Source organism: Manacus candei, unplaced genomic scaffold (genome assembly GCF_025592945.1).
Source record: "Manacus candei isolate 608988 ecotype Guabito, Panama unplaced genomic scaffold, ASM2559294v1 h1tg000094l, whole genome shotgun sequence".
NCBI classification, from domain to species: Eukaryota; Metazoa; Chordata; class Aves; order Passeriformes; family Pipridae; genus Manacus; species Manacus candei.
Genome location: NW_026138142.1, coordinates 1,518,507 through 1,540,863, shown reverse-complemented (window position 1 = coordinate 1,540,863; position 22,357 = coordinate 1,518,507). Strand labels below are relative to the sequence as shown.

At 42.3% G+C, this 22,357-nt stretch overlaps 1 long non-coding RNA gene across 1 annotated transcript in view; it reads right to left on the bottom strand.

Annotated features, from left to right (window-relative positions):
• Positions 1-6,972: 6,972 nt before the first annotated feature.
• Positions 6,973-22,357, bottom strand: part of LOC127461059 (uncharacterized) — a 50,207-nt gene continuing 34,822 nt past the window's right edge. Inside the window, exons 3-4 of the long non-coding RNA XR_007899963.1 lie at positions 7,249-7,377; positions 6,973-7,107 (exon numbers count right to left, since the gene is read on the bottom strand). This is a non-coding gene — a long non-coding RNA (uncharacterized LOC127461059). The remainder of the gene's footprint in view (positions 7,108-7,248; positions 7,378-22,357) is intronic.

Genomic DNA, 22,357 nt, shown 5'->3' with positions numbered 1-22,357 from the left:
TGAGGGAGGACAATTTTTACACTGTTTTCTACATGAAAGAGAGGCACAGGGCCCCAGAACATCTCTTTTCCTTCACCATACAGCTATCCCTCCTCCTCAGCAAACCTCTGGGGCCAGCATTCAGTGTGTTTCTGTAGAACCAACCAGAGACACAACACACTAGAGTTATTAAGACTATATTCATCAGAGATAGTCTTTGGACTGAGAGAGTAAATGTAGGACCATCAGCTTTTGTATTTAGGTCTTACCTGTGCACAGAGAGCACAGGTAGCTGTTCCATGCAGATGCTCAGGTCAGCCACGAAGCAAATCCTCTTATGTCACCAAAGCCACCCAGGCTTGTGCAGGTGTCCACAGATGTGTCAACACCCGGTCCCAAACTCTACTCAAGCACAAGAGGAACATGTGCTGCAGTCCCCAGCAAACAGAAAAACCATGAGCTATCAGGAATCTAAAATAAAGTTCTACCACATACCACGTAAAAAATAAATAAAACAGAGCCCTTTTCTAATTAAATAGAGGATGAAAGGGAAAGCTAAGAAGTGGTGCAGCTGGGAACCCTTTGAAATAATTAGATCTACCACTTGGCTCTAAAGTTCTTTTACCATCAGGAACATCAAGAAGGGTGTCAGCAAGAGACACCCTCATTTCTAAGGTGAAAAACACTGAGGGATTTAAATTCTATTGAGAGAAGCCTAGGATTCTTTAAGTTCACTGAAGCCAAAGTAATTCACCCTGAATATGGGCCCTGAAGGTGACTGTGGAGCTTAGAATAAGGATGTCAACATGGTGCTTTCATCGTTTGCTAGTGGAGCTGGTACTGCACATGGAGCTTGCCTTGACCGTTTAATTAATAAAGGGACCCACGCAGCTGGAATTAACATGAACTTTCAAAGCATCAAAAAGTCCCGCGAAGGATCAAGCTGATATTTTCATTTATATATATTAGCTTATTCTGGGCCATTGTTGTGCTCCTCATTCACATGATACAGCAGCCTCTTACTCACACACACACCCTTACACATTTCCTTTCATTTTACCTCCACAGTGCTTCTGTGTGATGGGGGCTATCACCAATTAACACTGACAATGGGAGCTGGAAGGGAATTTTAGCAAGCACAGCAGGGCTTTTTTCCTCCCCAAAATCTTTGAGGAAAGGGATTATTTCCCCCCTACCCTCGTCCCCATAAAAATGGTGAGCTCCATGCCAAAGTTTTTCTCTGATCTTTTTTTCTATTCTTGATTTTACTCTGTCCTTTTTCCTTTTTCTTTCATTTAGCACCAAACAATAACAAGGACAATCCTTCAAAAATATTTTCATTGTAGTGTATTGAAAAGAACTGGCTTCAACCCTGCCAGGTCAACATGGTCATTCCACTCCTCAGCACTCCACAGGATCCTATAAATTAGCCCGTGAGAATCCAGCATTTATGCTTCCCCCAGTCAATGTAAATACTGCCTTTCCTCTTCTTCCTGTGCCAAGAGGCAAAGGTTTCAATCAATGTGATCACAAAATAATATTTGATGGTGCGTTGGTCTATTTATAGACTCATCAGTTACTATTTCACTCCTGTAATTCTCAAGCAAGATGGGACTTCTGGTTAAACCAGTCTGCAAACAGGGGTGATAGGGATTTTGAATTGGTGCAGATGGTCTAATCAAGCATAAAACCTTGAGCTCAGTGCAGGCATCACTGGATGATTTTTCTGCCTTGTGTATGTTCATGAGAACAGAACATAATGATCTAATTGTCACTTCTAGCCTTGTATCCTACTGATCTTTGGTACCATGAGTTCATCAACTATCCTGGTTTCATGGTTAAGCTCTGCAGATAATCATCATCAAAGCCACAGAGGATCACTATCCCAGATGCTGAGGAAGCATGCACTTTAATCATCCATGAATAGCAAAGCAAGCAGAAATGGCTTAATATAAGCCCCTTGTTCTAGGGAATGTTATCTCTTTAAAATTGATATCTTCTCCTATTTTCAATTAAACACCCACTGAGGCCATTGCAAAGATTCTTTGTGATGGCCTCAGTGGTTATTTGATACAACTTTCATCATCATCATCATCATGGCTGGGCTTCGCGAACGAAGATTTGGGAAAGGCTCTATCCACATTTGTTACAAGCACGCTGGTGGCTAATGAGGCCAATACGAGATAGACATATCCGACTGCAAAAGGCACAGCAGAAAGACTCCTTAGCTGGTGTATTCTCCAAGACACGATTCTTTCTGCGTTGTCTTTTCTCCTCGAGAGTGATCCTGCGTGTGTTCTCAAAGGAAGCAGCTGCGTTATAGATGGTGTTTCTCCAGGTCTCCCAATTGCAGGCCAGAGTAGACCAGTTATGTTGATCAATATGGCCAAGGCTGAGATGTTGTTTCAGGGAGTCCTTGTATCTTCTCTTCGGGGCTCCTCTCTTGCAGCAGCCAGTGGCAAGTTCACCATAAAGCAGGATCTTAGGGAGGCAGTGGTTGGTCCTTCATCCTGGAGATGTGCCCTGCCCAATGCAGCTGTGTTCTCAGCAACATGGCCTCAATACTTGTGACTGCTGCTTGCTCTAGAACAGATGTATTGGTCACATAATCTGACCAGTGGATGTTTAGGATTGTACAGAGACAGCGTTGATGGAAGCCTTCTAGGAGTCGCAGGTGGTGGCGGTAGATGACCCATGATTCGGAACCATGTAAGAGAGTAGACAGCACTATGGCTCTGTAAACACTGATCTTTGTACTTGATACAACTTTACAGAGCAAGAAACTGGTTCCCAAGCAGTGCCTTATGGAGCCCTATCCTTGGAGTGAGAAATAAAGCTGAGACTGTGAGCAACTGTGAGCCAAATAGAACACAGACAGTTTCTTGAGGGCAGAAGAGCTACCTCTAGTGTCTTCACCAATTTGACTGTGTTGAGTTCCTCTTGGCTTTTCAGGTGAAGTGTCATTCCTACTGTTCCAAAGCCATTAACCAAATCCCTGCTTCACGGATGTGCCACGCCAGTGCTGCAGTCTCTGTGTTCACCAGAGCTGCTGTGCTCCACACAGCGTAGCAGAGTCGTAGTTACTCACTTTTGCACAGTAGTCTCGTTTTGGGAATCATCCTAAACATTAGGATAGTGGGGGAGTTAGAGAAGAATCCATTTATTGGCAATTAGCTGACACCAAGAGCTCTAGCATGAGTTCTGGGGGAGTTAGGAAAAATGTGGTGTCTGCAGTATGGGAGTGTGGTAGCAACTGTCTGTGAGAGACAGAGGGAGCAACTGTCAGGATAACTCCCAATGATGTCTTTCTAAAGTGGAAACTCAAGGAAGTTTCTGGATAAAACATTACTCAGTGTTGAATGCCACTACAGTATCTTTTAGTAGAAACCCAACATCTCTCTGAAAGTCTCAGTTAAATATTTTGGTAGCTCCTGTAGTTGTTCCTCTCTACAGCCTGACAAACATTTCACACTGGTTGCACAGCTTTTGGTTGGAAGAAATCCCAGCTTTGTTGACACTGACTTCAGTCAACTTCAGAGGGCCTCTTAGGTCTGCTTTGGGGCTTGTCAACACACAGTGGAGTAAGACACACTGCCAGCAGGCAGCTCCTTCTAGAAAACATTATTTGAATCCAAACTGTCTTCCAGGCATTTTTTTTTAAAAACTTCATATTGTGTGAGTTACATGCTTGTCAGATGAAAAATCTGGGTTAGTCCCTCATTGTTCACATTTACAGAAGGTCATCCCCCCATTCCTGCCCCACAAACCCCCAAAATATCACATCCTGATCATTCAAATGGCTTCCACATGGCAATGTACAACCAAACATAACTTGTTGCTGCTGAATAATAACCATATGTGAAGGCAGACAATCACAATAGCACTTGGAGATTATTCATACTTAGGAAATAAAGTTCATAATAGACAATGAATAACTTGTATGATCAAATGCCATTATTAGTCTTCTGCACATGGAAAGTTTACACTCCCTCTTCTGCCTGTGGTCTCCAGTAGCAAAAAAACCACCTGTACTTTGACATGAATATTGGTATAATTAGTTCTGTTCAATCAATGCACTCCTGGGGTTCACAGAATCATAGAGGACTTGGAGTTGGAAGGGACCTTAAAGATCATCTAATTCCAACCAGGAGTGCCATGGTCAGGGACACCTTCTACTAGACCAGGTTGCTCAAAGTCCCATCCAGTTTGACCTTGAACACTTCTTGCGATAGGGCAGCCACAGCTTCTCTGGGCAACTTGTGCCAAGGCCTCAAAATCCCCATAGTGAATAATTTCTTTGCAACATTCACTCTCTTTCAGTTTACAACCATTACTCCTTGTCCTGTCACAGCTGGCCCTGCTAAAAAGTCCCTCTTCGTCTTTCTTGAGCTTCTCATCAGCCAGCACCCCTAAACCCTTCTCCCCAGGGCTGCTCTCAACCCATTTTCCACTCAGCCTTAACCTGTGCTTGGGAATGCTGTGACCCAGGCACAGGACCTTGCACCTCATCTTGTCGAAATTCAGGAGGCTGACATGGGTCCAACTCTCCAGCCTGTCCAGGTTCTGCTGGATGGCATCCCTTCCCTCCAGCACGTTGACCACACCACAGCTTGGTTCCCAAGTCAGATGTCTTTAAAAGTACTCCAGCACTTGCAAAACAACAAAACCCCACAGGAAGCAGCCCTTTTACATCTTTCAGATATTTTTCACTTTATTCAAAGGAGAAAGTAGGGAAATAAGCATCAAAGAGAGAACTTTTCTTGTGACTCAGTAAGTGTAAGATCAAAGATTAGTTTTATTACAGGCCTTGTTTTACCAGAAGACATTTATGAAGACCTAACTGAAGCTGCTCTAGTTTATAGAAATTATAATTATTTACTTGTATTAAAAAACAACCTAGAGACCTTAAGAAGGTTAAAGCTGTCATACTAGTCTCATCATAGGAGCATCATCATACTGATGCTCCAGTTCTGAGCATCATCCCACTTCTGACACCAGGATGCTGCTTTTAAAATCTACTTATAAAACTTACAAGGCTTACAAGTATTAGAAAAATAAAAACCATTAGGGGCTTAAGGCATCAGTACTAAAAGTTGAAGACATCTAGGATTTTCAAGAGATTTTACTCCAAACAGTCCAGACACAACATACGTGAGAAGAGAAATTAATCAGAGAAGAAACAATTTTATCCAAGAGCTTAGAGAAGTCAAGAATAAAATGACTTTTCCTGCTACAGCACTTGGTGCACTCATGTGGTGGATAACTGTGAAGGAAGTCTTTGTCTTTGCTCAACAGTTTAAATTTACTTACTGATTCAGCTAATTCAGCCTCAAATTTTAATTACAAGATTCTAAGTGCAACTGGTCTGGGGAATGGCCTGTTGGTACAAAAACCCCACCAAACTCCAACACATGAAAGGTCCATCCTATCACTGAAAGTAGAGGTCAAAGGAGAAGGGAGGTTACACAAAACAGACTGTAACTTGCTTTATCCCTCCACTTTCTGTCAGTTGGCAGCTCAGGGCCTCCTGAGCTGGAAGCTGGGTGCGAACCATCATGTCTAGTAGCCATCAGCAATGATATCTTTTGTTACTGTTCATTCTATTTTAAGCACACAAGCATTTTGTCTCTGCAGCACCAGTGGCAACAAGTTCTACAGTTGCTTTAGGTGAGAAATGCTGGCTTTTATTTGTTTCAGAGATGTCACCTGATTATTTCGTTTCATCAAGGTGGGTCTTGAATTTGAGAAAATGTGAATAATTGTTCACTCTTTGCTTCCTACTTTCCATTCATGATTTTGGTGCCTTCTAATTTTTTCCCTCATTGTCATCTTCTTCCCAAACTGAAAAGACCCAGCCTGGCCTGTTCCACATGCTATTCCTTGTGATGGAGAACAGGGCACAAGCACAAGTCATCATCTCCTTCCATGATCCAAAACCACTTCACCAGTAGCTTCAATCAATGTTCTGAGCCCAACCAAGGAGGATGGAGGTCATGAAGGTAAATGTCAACCAGGCTGAGGGAGCAGGACAAGAAGAACTAGAAAGTATACAGAGCTCTGAATACTGGGTCTACTTCAGATGCAAAAGCTCTTCAAGTTATTAAATGCGGGGAAAAAAGTGATTAAAAAAAGTAAATATTGCTTGCTTTTATCATAGGAAAGCAAAGCTTCAAGGTTTTCGTCCATCATGAATAAACAAAATGGGATTGCAGTTTGCAGAGTGTTTTGAAATTTTCTAATTATTTTTCATTAAACTAGGTCTGGAATAAACTGTTGTGGTTTTCCCCCGCATTTCAATTTCCCTTATGGTGGCTTCATTTTTGTCTCCCTTTTTCCCAGCCATTTCAAAAATATCTGTAGATCAAGTAGCTGAAATTGAAAATGAAAAGGAGAGGATGAAAGGGAGAAGAAGCAAAAAGAGAAAAGAAGGGGAGGAAAAAAGCTTGAAAAGAATTTCTCCAGAATGTAGATGATGCGTATTTTCAGTGCTCATTGGAAAGGCCCCCATGGCTGCGCTCAGGGAGCTCTTCCCTTTTTCCCTTTGTTTGCAGCCCGTCAGACTCAAAGCACCATATGGAAATGACTCACGTTGCTCTGACTGCAGATTTGGGCCACGACCACACTTCTTCCAAGCCTCATTGGAGACCAGGAAAAAAACTTCTTTCTGTGAGTGCCAGCAGGTCCCTACCTACAAAGCAAACAGCAGATGCTACAACCATGGGCAAATGTCCAAGTACATAAGACAACCCTAATTAAAAGACTTTTTCTCATGAAAAACTGTAGATTATTAAAAAAAGAAATGCTTAGCTGGGAAAAAACCTCCATGCTGCTATGCTGAGCGTACCATACTATACCATTAAGACATGCAGAAGTACTTTTAAGTTGACTGATGACAAGGTTACAGCATAATCTCTGATTACCTTACCTTATGTTGTCAGAGGCTATCAGTCCCTTCAGTAAAAATCTGATTTCTGCCTCTTGCCCTGTGCCTGGCAAAGCATCATGTCAGGAATGTTCCCATCCCAAACAGCTCTCAAATTTCCAGTTCGTCTAAGCAGGACTGTGGACTCTGGATCCAGGCTGTCCAAAGACAGCATCTACATGGTTCTCCACAGTCCATGGACTTTTCTGCAAGGAAAAATGTAGTTTTAAATGTGCAATTTGTTATTTTCTCACCGAAGACAGCTCCCCCAGCTCTCAGAGATCGCTGCTGAAATGGATTTTTTGCTCCAGTGGACTCCATCATCTTTATTCCATGATTTTGCTCACCTCTGCCAATGGACATGGTTTTTCACTGTAATTATTTAGTATACAGGTTGTGCTGATGAGTGCTTTCTGTCTCAGGGCATTTCCTTCCTAATTTGGAGTCAGTCAGGGCCTGAAGATGTCAATAAAAGTCTGGGGACAGAAACAAACATATTTGAAAATTTAGTGCAAGGAAAACTTCTGGGCTACCAAGTACGATGGTGTAATGTTGCAAAAATCTCCATCAGCACTTTCAGTTGTTCATGCAGGAACAGTGAGTGACCTAAATGTGCCTGGGTCAGATGCTGCTCAGAAGGGCCCAGTTTTAGCATCAGAACTGCACAGACACAGAGTATTTTTAGAGTAAGTATTTTTCACTGGGTAAGAAACAAAGAAACACAAAATACTTTTTACAGGCTTCAGGCTGGTATTTTACAGACACAGGATGATTAAACAAGTTACCCTTTGGTGTGATTCAGTGATCAGAGGAGAGCACTGGGAACCAAGACTCCCCATTTGTTCTTCTATTTACCTTTAAACAAATCCCCGGTGGGATTTCTGGTTTCCACAGATGTCAAACACCCACAGTTCCTCCACACTTCAATTCAAAGTGCACTTGTCCAGCACCTCCACAGTGTGGACTTTCTGTCTCTCTGCACATTAAATTAGCTGGTGTCAAGATGGGGTTAATACTCCTGACCTTCTCTGGTAGATTTTGCACCTTTGTTTGCAGAGCAATTTGAGAGCCTAAAATTGACTGCTCCAGAGGTGAAAAAATATTGCAGTGATCCTCCTAAACCAACCCTGTGATTGTTATTATGCAGAGAGCAGAGCTGAAAGAGCAAAGGTGTCCACAGCCATGGCATCAGGCAGCCTGGGAGGTGAGTTGATAGCACAATCAGAAATGCATTTTTAGCACTGCTTTATCCAAAACTCAGTAAAGGAACTCTTTTAAAATGATGATTGGAGAAGCTCAGTCCTTTGCTCTGTCTCCATGCCAGCAGAGACAAGCAGGTGACAGAAGAACACAGATTTGATTTGGGCAACAAAATTTCAACTCTAATGGATTCTAAAACCAAGAGCAAAAGGGTTCTGGTGTTTCCTGTGGGGTACAAAGAGCGAAAAAAACTATCAGCAAGTCAAATGCAGCAATGATGCATGGAAAGGGCTAGAAGGTGTCTAGAGAAGAGGGATGTGGGTGGAGAGGGAGGGGGGACAGATAACAAGAAGTTTTAGACAATTATTTTTCGTTGGCCTAACTAGTAATAAAAACAAATTGGGCAAGCTCCCAAGAATTACTCTTGGACAATCAATCAGAGATAACAGAATTAGGCAGAGGCACTAAGCAAGTGACAGGATGTTAATTTAAGCTACACTTTTAACAGCCCTGGGTGAATAACTCTCAACAAAGTATTTCCCTGCTGAAGTTCATGCACTTCTCTTTCTTCTTTTCCCACTCTCCTTGCCACCTGGCCAAATGGAGAATACCTGGGACTTCTGCTCTGGATTTCTTTTGTCGCATATTCAGGGTAGGAAACATCTCAGCAGGGAGATTTCATAGAATCATAGAATAGAATATCCTGAGTTGGAAGGGACCCACAAGGATCATTGAAGTCAAAATCTTGACCTTGGACAGGAGGACAGTCCCAAGAATCCCACCATGTGCCTTAGAGCCTTGTCCAAACTCCTCTTGAGCTCTGTCAGGCTTGGTGCTGTGACCACTGCCCTGGGGAGCCTGTTCCAGTGCCCAACCACCCTCTGAGTGAAGAACCTTTTCCTAATATCCAGCCTAAACCTCCCCTGATGCAGCTCCATGCCATTCCCTCGTGTCCTATCATTGGTCACCAGAGAAAAATCAGCACCTGCCCAATTTGTTTAGTCCAGAGCCCCAAAGAACCTGCAAAGCCACCCCTGCAGTGAGGTTCACAGTATTGCTAGAGGAGGTTGGGAGGTCTGCAGAAAGGGCAATGCAAGCAGAGTAGCTCCTCATAAACACTACTAAATTAAAACATCCATCTCCTAGAGTGTGTTCATCCTGGCTTCAAACCTATTCCAATAGACCCTGGTGGATACAGTGTGACAGCAGACTCTTATTTTCCATGCAGTCCATGCAGTTCAGGCAGTGGATTGACCATACTGGCCAAAAACCCTCTCATAGAGGGATTTTCCCCAAGCCTCACTCTGTGTGTACTCACTCAACAGCTCTTGGCAGCACTCCTGTAATACTACAGCAAACAAACACTGGGGTACTCATACTAATATTTCTTCCCTGCAGTTGGAGAAAGTCTGATCTTAAAATTAGGTTTCTGCTGGGAATAAAAATAGTCGCTCTGAATATTCAGTGTTTGTTTATGTCTCACTGCTTCCACTAACATTCCTGCCATTTAATTTGTTTGAAAGACTATTCAGAGGAAACTAATAAGTGGCATGAAGGCAGAAAGAGCTATAAAACACCGAAATCTGAGCACACAATCTGTGACGTTATCCACATTATTTGCCTGGCTCCGTTATTTGAAGTTCAAGGCAAAGGGGAAGTTTTGTTTTTGAAAACAAAGATTTGCACACGTATGGACTGCATGTCTTTTCCTTGGAAGCTCTGCTTGGATCAGATGGGCTCAGCAATCTGCATAAAAATGAAGAGCAGCAATATTGCACTTGCAATTAGGCAGATTTAGCCCTCATGCAAGCACAGACAGCACAATTCCCTGGCTTCAATGGGAGTTGTAGCTGCTCATTCCAGACTTGTAGATGCTTGTAACTTTGCTTGCCTGTAAGTGTTATCAACTTCCTTTTTTTCTCTTTTTTTAGTGGCTGCTTTCGGAAACACTGATCTGCATTCAAGGTTTCCAGATTCTGAGATTTTAGGCAGGCAGCAATTTTCAAATTTAAAATCATCACTTTAGTCTGAAACAGAACAAACTAAAACCAAGTCTTGACTTAAGTCAAATGTAAAAACTTTACCAGAAATACTAGGGAAGAAAATTTATTCCACAATGCTTTTATATTCTGTATATCATACAGAATATTTCCATTAAATTTACTACTCTGAGGGGGATACGGTAGTTTCTGTAGATTATTTGCAACATTAAAAGACACAACATTAATATTGCATAACCTTTCTTCAGAGAGAGTAAACAAACAGAGCATCTGAGCTTCAAGTATGTGTTATTTCTGATTGGTTTGTTATAAAAATTCCCTTTTAAAACTGAAACAGTCAAATCAAAGCAATTTTTCTGTGAAGAATGTGTGTGTTAACAACAACAACAAAAAAAATAGATTCCCTGCATAGTGTATACATAAATACAAGAGATTTTAGCCTAACCTTCTGGTCTCAACTTTTGTATCTATACAGGAGTTGCTCAGAATGGGCACTCTATTGTCTGTATTAACTGGAGTGGCTAAGGCAGGCCTGGGGCTGATAATTAGAATTTGGTCCCCTGGATGATTGAGAAGCCTTACAGAATACTGTGCAGTGCAACTTTAACAGCCCTTCCCGATGCCTAACTAGAAAATCTGTTTCAAAGGGGCTCCGTGAATTGTAGGGTACAGTCAATTAACTTGAATATTAATTATCTATAATGAATGTACCCTTCTTCAGGGCTTGAAAAGAAGCAAATTACTTGGAGAGGGACTAATTAAGATGATGTAATCTTGACCATGAAGAATAATTCCTTCCAAGTGACAGAAATGATCTAATTGAAGTATCCCATTAATTAATGTCTCATGAAATTGACTGATAAAATGCCTCTATGAATGCCTCCTGAACTTGGGGCCAGCAGAGCATTGTTGCACATACACTCCCGCTCCAGAACCTATCCCTGACAATATAATTAGACCTTGGAAGCACGCTGTGCTCAGAAGGATTTATAACTCTGCAGTGTGGATAATCTACAAATGCAAAGTTAAGACAATGCAGCTTGCCACTGCGAGATTTCTGAAGTCAGTGAGCGAAACCATAAATCAGGTATAATCCAGTGGATGACAAGTGAATTCCCACTCCTGCCAGCTCTGTCAGCCTGCACCAAGACTGGTCCTGTGATATGCCCATAACCCTGTACTAGGTGCTGGCAGCTCCAAACGGCTTCCTAAGGGCACCATGTCTATGTTAGTTCCCAGATAAATAAACTCAGATTAAAGGCATTTTATTTTTCCCTTTTTCACTAGAATAGCATGTGCCTGTGGATTTTAGCTGACAATGCTGTAAGTCCCTGAGAGTGAAGGGCAGAGGAAAGACTTACACTGCTACATAGAAGGTCTTGCTGAGATATCTGTGTGTGATTGATCAGCAAAGCTTTATCAAGAAGAAAGACAGTGAGGTGCTGAAGCATGTCCAGAGAAGACCAGTGAATCTGGTGAAGGGTCTGGAGCACAAGTCTTATGGGGCTGGAGGTGTTTACTCTGGAAAAAAGGAGGCTCAGGAAGGACTTTCTCATCCTCTACAACTACCTGAAAGGAGGTTGTTGCCAGGTGGGGATTGCTCTCTTTTCCCTAGTAACAAGCAATAGGACGTGAGGAAATGGCCTCAAGTTGCACCAGGGGAGATTTAGATTGAGCATATTAGGAAAACTTTGTTCACCAAAAGGCTTGTCAAGCATTGGAACAGGATGCCCAGGGAGGTGGTGGGATCACTCTCTGGAAGAGGTCAAAAAAACATCTAGATGTGGCATTTGGGGACATGGTTTAACAGTGAACATGGCACTGCTGGGTTAGGGGCTGGACTCAGTGACCTCAGAGGTTTTTTCCACTCTAAAAAATTCTATGATTCTATGATTTGGGGTTATTTATTTTGGCCACAAAGCCTGAATGAAAACACAATTTGGTTCAATCCAAATGGTATATATTTTATTTTAATTGCCAAACTGCATCCCTTCAAAGCTTCGGTAACAGTATTTTTCCAGTTTTATCTGTTCCGCACTTCTTAAAGTCTTGAGAAAGGTCCTCTAAAGCTGGTGGAGGTTCCCAAGCTTCAGTGAAATATGATAAGTGATAATAAATCGTCTGTGGATGGTATAAAGGGAAATTTGAATCTCGGAACTAACAATGATCAATTTACTACAAGCCTGCGGGAGCTAAAAATCATATAAGGAAACCGTAGAAACACAGCAGCCAGGCAGGCAAACAAGATGAAACTGGGCCAGTCCAAGGATGCAATATTGTTATTTGTTTACAGCTTTTCTGTTAAAGTGAATTAAATGCCCACAGCTGATAAAAGGTTCATCTACCAGTGCAGAAGCTCCTGAGTATCTCATGCTATTCCTAGCACTAATTACATTTCATAAAGCGACCAAATATACCATAACTAACATTTATTGGCCAATGAAATGTTGCTGTAAGTTAATAATTACAGATATATGTAGACAATAAAAAGTGAAGCATCAGCCTGGACGCAGGAAGGGAGATTAAATGCTTCTGCTTTTACTGAGTGTTGCTGAGAGGCCAAATTTAAGACCAGAGGTGGCAGTACCCCAGGAAAGCCTTCAGGGATAGAGAAAAAACTCGTGGCTGGGGAATTATGCAGGAGAGTAATATTTACTGCACCCGTCTGGAATATGCCCAGTGCTCTGAGACTATGGATTCTTTTCTACCTCTGAAAGAAGAGCTCAAATGGAGGTACTGGGGCTTCTGCCTCCAGCTGCTTACAACCACAGAGAAACTCCCACCAACCCAGTGAGAGGTGCAAGGACGTAATCCTAAACTCTTTTCAGAGCACTCAGGTCTATAAACAGTTTGTGCACAGTACAAACTTCTCTTTCCTGCATTCCCACTGCTTCCCTGCTAATTACACAGGGATGGATGATCTCCTGTTACAGGATAGGTTGGGAATGGGATGGAGCCCGGTCAAGCAAAGCTGTCATTCCTCCTGTGAACAGAAAGCAAATGTTAGACTTGCTGCAAATTTTACCAGGACCAAAACAGCTTTCAGCAGGCCCCTATAGCAAAAGAAACCAGGAGGGCACCTCCTCTCTGGTGTTTCATCAGGACAAGGGTGAATCTGCTTCTCAAACCTCATCCAGGAGAAAGCCCAGGAGTAGGCATCTGATCATTCTATTAGTTTTCCTTACCCAGATGAATTGGAAAAAGTCTGGTTAAACCAAAAGCGAAACAGAGGGAAGAATCAGCCTCATTCTAAGTCTTTTTGTCACTTGGCTGCCAGGTCACATCTTCACTCCCGTTGATTCCCATGTAGCCAGTAACCAGATACTGGGGGGTTTCACCCTACAGTGCTTAGAGCTTCCTCTGAGTTGGCCTGCCTGGGTACAGATTCTCCCTCTAAGGCTCTTACTTTCTTATGTAATGAGATTAAAGCAGACTTAAGAGAGCAGTAAGGAGATGAGGAAGGTCAAAAATGCCATTAACTATAAATAAATGCTCTGTCACTTTGAAGGCACAGCACCATCGTGGCTGGGGCAAACTTTCACCTGGCTGAAGGTGTAATGTTGAGCAGCTGTCACTCCTTGCAGACATGTCACCATGGCTTGGAGAAGAGGGGAGATCTATAGGGTACAAATAGTGTAGGATGATGTTTTCCTACTCTAGAGACTTTCTGCAAGTAAAGAGAGGATCTTTGAGTAGCAGATCAGGCTTGATTATTATCCCTGCAGTCATTAAGGCTTTGAATAGAGAAGATGCACATTCTTGCCACCAAATATCCCTAGAGGACTAACAAATCCCAGCCAAAGGCAACTCGGATGGTCTATGCCAGGAAAATACATATTGGTGTAAAGCACCCTGACAACGCAGCCCCAAAATTTATGTGACTTTTCAGTCTTAAAGAGTCACACCCATGAACCTAGTGACCCAACTGAGCATGTCAGGGAGAAAAATGAACTCAAGACAGCACAAAAAAATTAGATTAAAAAATGTTTAGGGATTAGTGCAAGAGAATTACAAGGAACCACCCTATTTTCACTAATTTTGTCCACTGTTAGAACAGTAGATCATCTAGACCTCCATCTAGAGCTCTAGTGAGGATGTTGAAAAGACACGAAGTGGGTTCTGCCTTAAAAAATGAACCATTGCACAGTTATCACTGAACACAAGCATGTGCCTGTTAGGAGACATATCAGGTATATCTACACCTTCACCCTGACTGAGGCTGGGCCGAAGTTTGCTCTGCCACATGCTCTGTGGGACACACTCTCTGTAGGACAACATGCAAGTCTCCATCCTCTGTGTGTATCTCCCCGGTCAATGGGACAGGTAGGAAGCTCCAGACTGAAGACAAAATGAAAACCATGTGTAGGCACTCTGGGGCCCAAATAAGTCCCAACTGTGCAGTTATGATGTAGGAGGTACTTGAGAGCAGATCCAGCAAGTCCTCCTCTTACACTGTCCCTTAGGGGTTGCAGATAGAAGTCTTCTCCCCAGTTGCACCTCATTTTTCACACCGTGGTCATGAGCATTGTTTTGTTTCTATTCCCCTTCCAGAGTCAATGAAGCTACAAGACCTCAGCATTCCTGAAGGAAAGAAAGACATTGGTCACTGCTTCGGTTTTTTGTTTGTTTGAGTTTTTTTGGGGTTTTTTGTTTTGGTTTGGGTTTTTTTGTTTATAGCATAGATATACTCATACCTGCTCTGTGGGGCAGCTCTGTTATCCACAGCCCATGTCCCCTTCACCAAGGAGAAGGGGACACAGAAATGCCAGAAGGCTCACCATGATGCACCATAAGGAGGGTCTCATCCTTTTCATATCCTACCCCACTACTACTGAGGCAGGTAAAGTCCCTTCAGAGGCTTCCAGCTTTGTACACATTTGAATTCCCAAAGTGACAAGATTAGAGACTGTTCCACGGGCTGAAAAATGTGGCACTATAAAGCCTGACCTAATATTCAAAGTAAACTCCCCCATCCCCTCAGTTTTATCCCATTCTCCAAATTAATCCTCTTTGCAGCAATTGCTCTTCTTCCCTGACATAGATGACTGCTGATTGTTGCCATAGGGCAACTTCCCTTTCAGGTAGGGTTGGCATAAATCTGTTCTATAAGGTGTTTGGGAGGTTAAATTTTGTCTTATTTCAATTCCATGGGGAAAACATTGTAAAACTATCTAGAAGCTGTCCTATTAGCAGCAAGAGAACAGAGATGCCCTGGGCCTGGCAATGTTGTCATGTGAAGGAGAGGGGATCTCCAGCCTACATGTAACCATGGCACCACTCCCATGTATTGGCATTCGCTGCAATCACAACATTTCCTACAATTTGCAGGTCATTCCAGTATCATAAATGATGAAACGAGATGTCAGGCACTGGGGGATAGCCTCCTGTGGATGTAAGCACATAACTCCCATTAACGTGAGCGGGAGTCATGCACGTGCACTGAGCTGAGAATGTACTCTCTGGTCTGCAGAGCACACTTGGCAAGTCTGAGTAATCTGTGGTTGATTTTAGTTTTCTCCCCAGAGCTCCTGATGAAGGGGGATGCATGAGAAAGCTGGTGTACAAGGCATTAGCATCAAGGCACAAGTGAAAGAGCACTCAATGGGATTATTAGTGCTTACACAGCACTGTAATGGATGGTGTCCTATAGGAATACTTTACATCCAGGAATCATGAGCCCAGCCCTGCTTTTCAATGTAAATGAGGAGTGGTGGTTAAAGCAAAGGAGAACAAAGCTGAAAGCAGAGAAAAAGCTTTTTTCTTTTTCCTCTTTATGGCCAGAAGAGGCTGTTCCTTTCTCCCTCCTTCATTTAGCCATTGGTTGAGCTCTGCCTGCCTGCTCTGCCCACTTTTCTGTTGACAACACACCCCTGCTCCCTTGCTGCCAATCCAGCTCACTGTCAGTGCTCCAACAGGATCTGGTCATCATCTGCATGGAGAAACAGGAGGCCCATGTAGCAAACAGGGAGAGAACCACTGGAGATGAATCCTCACCTGCCTGGGATGAGCCGTCATGGCAGAGGATGATTGATGTATTGAAGCTATACTGGGACATTCAGGAAAATTAATTCATTTTATGTTCACATTTTAAATTAATTTGGATTATTTAATCCACATTAGGCTCCTTTATATACACCCTCATTCAGAATTAAAGTGTTGCTAATTCAGTTTACAAAGTAAATTAAGCTCAGCCAAATTGATGCGACGTTAAACTTGAATGAGGGTCTATGAAGAGATTTAATGTGGTTTAATTATCCACTTTACATATCAAAAAATGCATAAAATATCACATTAAATGACAAAAAAAGTTTCTGGAGCAGAAGGGAATGGAAGCTGAAGCTTCTCCTCCCGGCAAAGGCCACTGGATGACAGTCAAACACTTTCTCCTTGGTTTGGGGTATCTCCTAATTAAATGGGAAGAGTGGAAGCCTTTCAGCAGCTGGAATAGAGAAGGTCAACTACTTTTCCCTGACCCTTGTCATGACTGTGAGGTAACTCTCCAGAGACATGATGGATCAAAGTCTCCTGGCTTCTGAGAAGTGCTCCAGCCATTAGTGGAGAGCACTCAGCTCTGTTTAGGATACAGACTCTGAATATCTGCTCTATGCATCTCCTGAGGATTTGCACAGCAGGAGAAGAGCATCCAGCAGCTCAGTGCTGAAGGACTGAGACAAAATGGCCGAGAAACCACAACATTTCAGAAGCAGGGTAAAAGACCTCAGAGTCTTTGGCAGTGCTCATCTGGGTCTCCTGAAGGATGGCAGTGAATACAGGGAACTGGAGAACAATCAATGTAGAAAGAAGGGAGAGAGAGGGTGGAAAAACAATTTAACTTCAATTTCTATAAAAATAAAGCACAAGAGACAAAGCAGTTTCTAAATATCTAAGAGACACCCAGGAACAATAAGCAACACTCATGTTCGGATTATTTTGGTTTTTAGATCAAATAATTTCTAAACCAATCCAATGCACTTTGGCAGAGTGAATGGAAGAAGAGCAGTAGAGATCATATCTCAACTTCAGCAGCTTATATCTTTTCATAACAAGCTACAGAAATATGTTCTCGTCGAATCTGCTATTGGAGTATGCAAAACTATCTGGGAAAAATTATGAATTAGTATAGTAGTAATCAGCAGTTCACTTGCAAGAAGGAGGTGTATATCAAGAAAAATTCTTCAGGGTTCTGACCAGGATGTCACACTATGCAATATTTTCCTTAACAGCATATCCCTTATGTTTACATATTCACACACACCACAGAGGGAGGGGCTACCAGCACAGCAGAAAACACAGGGCTAGAGTTCAGAATCAGCCTGGAAAACGATAGAAGGGGTCTGAAAAAATGGGATGCAAATGAGCTTTTGTCCTTAACAAATATCGAGGTCAGAGAGGAGCAACAACTGCATGACTACAAGGCAGGAACAACAGACTGGGTGGGAGCTCTGCAGACAAGGACTGGAGGGTTAGAGTGGATTGACAGATAGATGTGAATCAACAGGGTTATGCTGAAAACAGCAAACACCATGTTGAGACATGTAAAGAGCACCATCATGTTTGAGATGTGTGAAGAAAGCCTTCTGCTCTGTTTGCTGCTGGTAAAGGCTTTACTGGGGAACTTTTTCATGTTTCGGCCACCGTACGTGAGGAGATGTTGGATTACTGGGAGAGAGAGAAGAGGAAATACAATGTTAAAAAAAAAAAAAAGGAAATAAAAAACCAAAACAAAACCCAATCCATTACCAGAAAGCCAGAAAACATGATTTGCGTAGAACAATAACAGGGGAGACCAGAAAAGAGACCATGGAAAAGCGACACCATTGTAGTGTTTGAAATGATCATCACTGAAGGGTTTAAAAAATAAGATACAAAAGTTTTTGTTGGAATTGAAGGGACATAGAGATTGAGGAACAGACTAGATCATTGGTTGGTGTACCTCACAGCCTTTTTACACCACTGAGTTTTTAGGTTTGCTCCCATTTTTGTGAGACAACGTGACTTTGGTCAGATCACTACATTCCTCTACTTATCAATGTTCCCATATATTCTGTAAATATAGGGAAACAAAGTTCTCATCTGTTTCCAGGAAAATAAAAAAGTAACACAGCTAGAAAGTCCATCTGATCATGGATCTGCTGGGATGGTGCTGAATTCCAAAAACAGGAGCTGATTCACTCTACTATATATAGTGATAATACTGATCAGGGTCCTCCAACTCATTTTGCATATTTGCAGTAACAATAAAAGAATGGCTTTGCAGCCTAAACAATTGTCTGACTTTAGCCTTAAAGCCTCGTTTCCTTGGAGAAAATGATTGAACAAATATAGTTCCTGTAAAAATTCCACCCATTTTCAGCACAGCAAGAATGGTTTCAAGACCGAAAGAGTCTACAGCAGTCACCAAGGGTAGGCATCACTTTAACATTGAACCTGCACCCGAACCCTTCTTGCTCAAAGGACAGGAAAAAAATGAGTGTAAACACAATGAAAGGAGGATTGTTTATGTGCCACCCTCATACTAGCAACCATGAACTCTGGCTGATTTTGCTTATCATCCATTAAGGGAAACAGCTATAGGTCATCTCTGTGATTACCTAACACTCAGGAAAAGCAATAAAGCTCAGCTGGAGGTGTCACACTGCAGCAAAAAGTAAAGCCAGCCCAACTCTCATTTTTGTTTTTCACTACATTACTTCAGTTAACATAGTGCACTGTTAACATTAACTCCTGGCCATATATTGCTTTATAGATAGACAATCAATACTGCAACTGAAATATGATTTTGTTAAAACATCTAGGGGGCTGTATGCATTTAGCTTTCACACTATTTTCAGAAAATGAACATCAATATAAAAATAATGAGCCTCATAAAATAAAGTCTCGTTCATGTGGCTGAGCTGGCTTTTAAGAAAGGGGGCAGAGATTTATACCAAAGGCATCACAAAAGAAACAGCTTAGAACAACATTCAGCATCTCTATCAACCCGTCGAAGGACATTCAAGGCCAGCACTGAAACACAGTTTGCCTTTGCTCACTAGGGCATCCACCGGGATGGCAACACATGGCAGGAGCACTTGGAAACACCAACAAGGGGAAATGGCAGCAGAGTCTTGGACAGGAACATAAAATCACCTCTCCTTTGCAGATCATCATAATAAGTCACATGCCTCATTTTTGTAGTCGAGCTGCTTTCACTTACAAAGGAAGAAATCAAGAAGTTCAGAAGAACCCATCCTGGTCACTGCAGGGCCAGCAAAGAGGACAGGGCAGTCTATTGAACTGTAAGGGTGCAGGTACTAGTGATGGCAGAAGAGTCCTGCTCTCCCCTAAGTGAACCAGATTCTTGGACAGTGGTAAGCACTGTTCTCTTATAATCCACAGTTTTTGTTTGACTTTCTGTGGGACAAAAATTCTGGGGGTAGGGTTGGGATTGAAATGAGACAAAAAGGAGCATTTCATCTCTTTGGCAGCCAAGTGATATAATATGAACCCTCATATGCTGCACCTCAAAAATAAGGATTGTGGTCATGAAAGTGTGAGTGCCACATGAACAAGACAGTCTATGTTAAATTCTTTAAGACATGAACTATACATCAAAGCCAAGAGGAATTAGGACATGTACTTTGAAGGTGACACCCTCTTCTTCCCATCCCTGTATTTGTCAGGTTTTCATACTACTACATTCTTTAAATCTTTCTGAAACATTCGTAGTGAATGAAGAGGTGACAGCATTCCAGAAAGTAATGTTGAAAGGGAAAGCTGCAAAACAGCTGAATGACAGTAACCTGAATCAAATCAGATGGGGGACAGGTCCCTTTAGGATCAGATCCCTTTTAATTTATCTAAAGCAAGTCTTCCTCCATTCCCTCAAGCTTTTCTCACAGGATGTCTTAATTCGGAAATGAAGGTACCAAAACACTTTCCTAAGACACGAACAATCATTTGTTCATGGCTTTCCCTTTCCACTCAGGGGACAGCACAGCTTGGGATGTCTCCAAGGAGATGATGATCAAACGTGGAGTTCAGTTGTGACATTTGCAAGTAACATCTCCTCTACAGCTAACTCTGACCAGCAGGAAGCACCACAAGAAGCTCTGCTCAAAATCAGATCTAACTGGGTGTCAGCCCATCAGTGCTTCCCTCAGCAGCAAAATGGGCACATACCAAGAATGACCAGAAGGTACTTTAGATCAGAAGAGCTTGAAGCAAACTGGTTATATCTCATAGATTGTAGATGTTCATCTGAACTTGAGGGTTTTTTTTTCTTTTTTTCATGTGAATGGCTGATATGAATTTATGGAAACTTTAATTTGTTTCAAACGCACTAAAACATGCTGTGGTATTTTAAAAAACAATTAATCATTTTGAGTTTTCAATTAAGGATGTGCATAGACTGAATAACTTGCCACCCCAGCAAGGCAGGAGAAGATGATTTAAAATCTCCTTTTTTTTTCAGGTGTTGAACAGTACCCGCTGGTTTCTTCTTGCCTCAGGGAAAGTCCTTTAATCTATCACATGTTGTGTTATGGGTGGATTATGTCATATCAAATCCAATTACCTCATGTTATGTCAGCTCTTGATATAATGCAAGAGAACATACTTGGGAGGTGCAGCTCAATGCAGTTAAGATGCATCTGTAATGCTTAATAGGCACAGTTTTGCCTGCACCTCTAGGCTGGCTTTGGGTAACAAAACACCTCTCAGCAGCTCCCTTGATTGTGTCCTTTGCAGGACACTCACTGCCCAACCCCTGCATGTACTCCAAATCTGTTCTGAATAATCAAACATCATCTCCAAATCCATTTGCAGAGTAATTCTTAACAGCAAAAGTCCCACTCCAACTTCAAAATTTTTAATTCATTGTAGGGCTCAGATACAAGGAGAAGCAGTGATGGGTGCAGAGATAAGGATGGAGGGAGGCTGCAGAGAGGTTAACACAAGCAGGAGCAAACACAGAAACACAGGCACATATACCTCCCTCAGAAGGCAAGCCAAGCAACAGCCCAAAGCCTGAGGAAATGTGGGAGGCTGCTCTGTCTGTTTAATATTTGTTTACATGTTTCCTTTCCTTGTTTCATTTGTCCCAGAAAGGCAAGCTCCCAGGGAAGAAATTTAATCACTATCTTATTTAAGAGCATGTCGGAAAAGAAACTCCTGAGAGGATGACAAGTCTACTATCCTTTCCTGCTGTGAGCACAAGGAATGGATTGCCTCTAATCCTCAGTCCTGCAATGTGTTCTCCACTGGGGACTGTGAATGTGAATCTCAGCCTCTTTCTCCTTCCACACGTTGTTTACCAGCTCAAAAATTACCTTTTATTCCAGTCCAAAATCAGACATGTCCTTCCCCCATTCCCCCAAATGGTGTTAATTAAGCAAGACTAAGCAGCACTGCACAGACCTCAACCTGGTTCCACACACCTCCACCTGGTTCCAGTAAGATCCAACTCAAAACATGTCTCCCACTTTTCCCTTCAACTCCCAGAGCTGGGTCCAGGGTGCAAGTTGCTGCCTTCTTCCCAGCTGTGAGGAGCCATGAAGTGCTGACAAGCCCAGCTGCATGTAGATTTGGACATCACCAGAGTTTGTGGGACACTGGTTATCTTCATGCAACGACCTAAGGGATCTTGGCTCAGGTGAGATTGCAATGGTAGGAGAGCAATACTCAAGACAGGAGTAGGCTAGATAAAGGCAGACAACATCTAGGAGTAATCACAGGATACTTTGCCCTTCACCCCTTTGGTATTTTCTTTAAATGGTCTTTAATATATCTTATCTTATAGGATCCTTCTGTTTTGGTCCAGAACCAGAGCTGTCTCCTCATTTCCCACACAAATTCTCATACAGTAACTTTTATTCCCTTAAAAGTTACTCAAAAATTCCTTAAGCTTGCTCTGCTGGTGTAGGGAGCTGAGGAGAGAGCCCAGAGATGGGAAAATGTCACAGTTTGGCATGGAGGTTCTCCCAGGCCATCAACCTTTGTCATACCTTACACGCTCTACACATCTTATAAATTCCCTGGGACTCTTGTGATTTCACTTATTTGTACTGTATATAACACAACGTGGCCCAATTGTTCCTGACTTATTCTGCAACGTAAATATTAAGTAGTAATGTTATGACCTTTAGTTGATAGCAACACCAGCGTGATGAGGATTTTGGCACAGGATGAGCAGCATGTCCTGCAGAGATTCACAAGACTTACCATCCCATAAATCACATCCTCTATAGCATACTTTAGATTATTGCAGTTTGGGTAG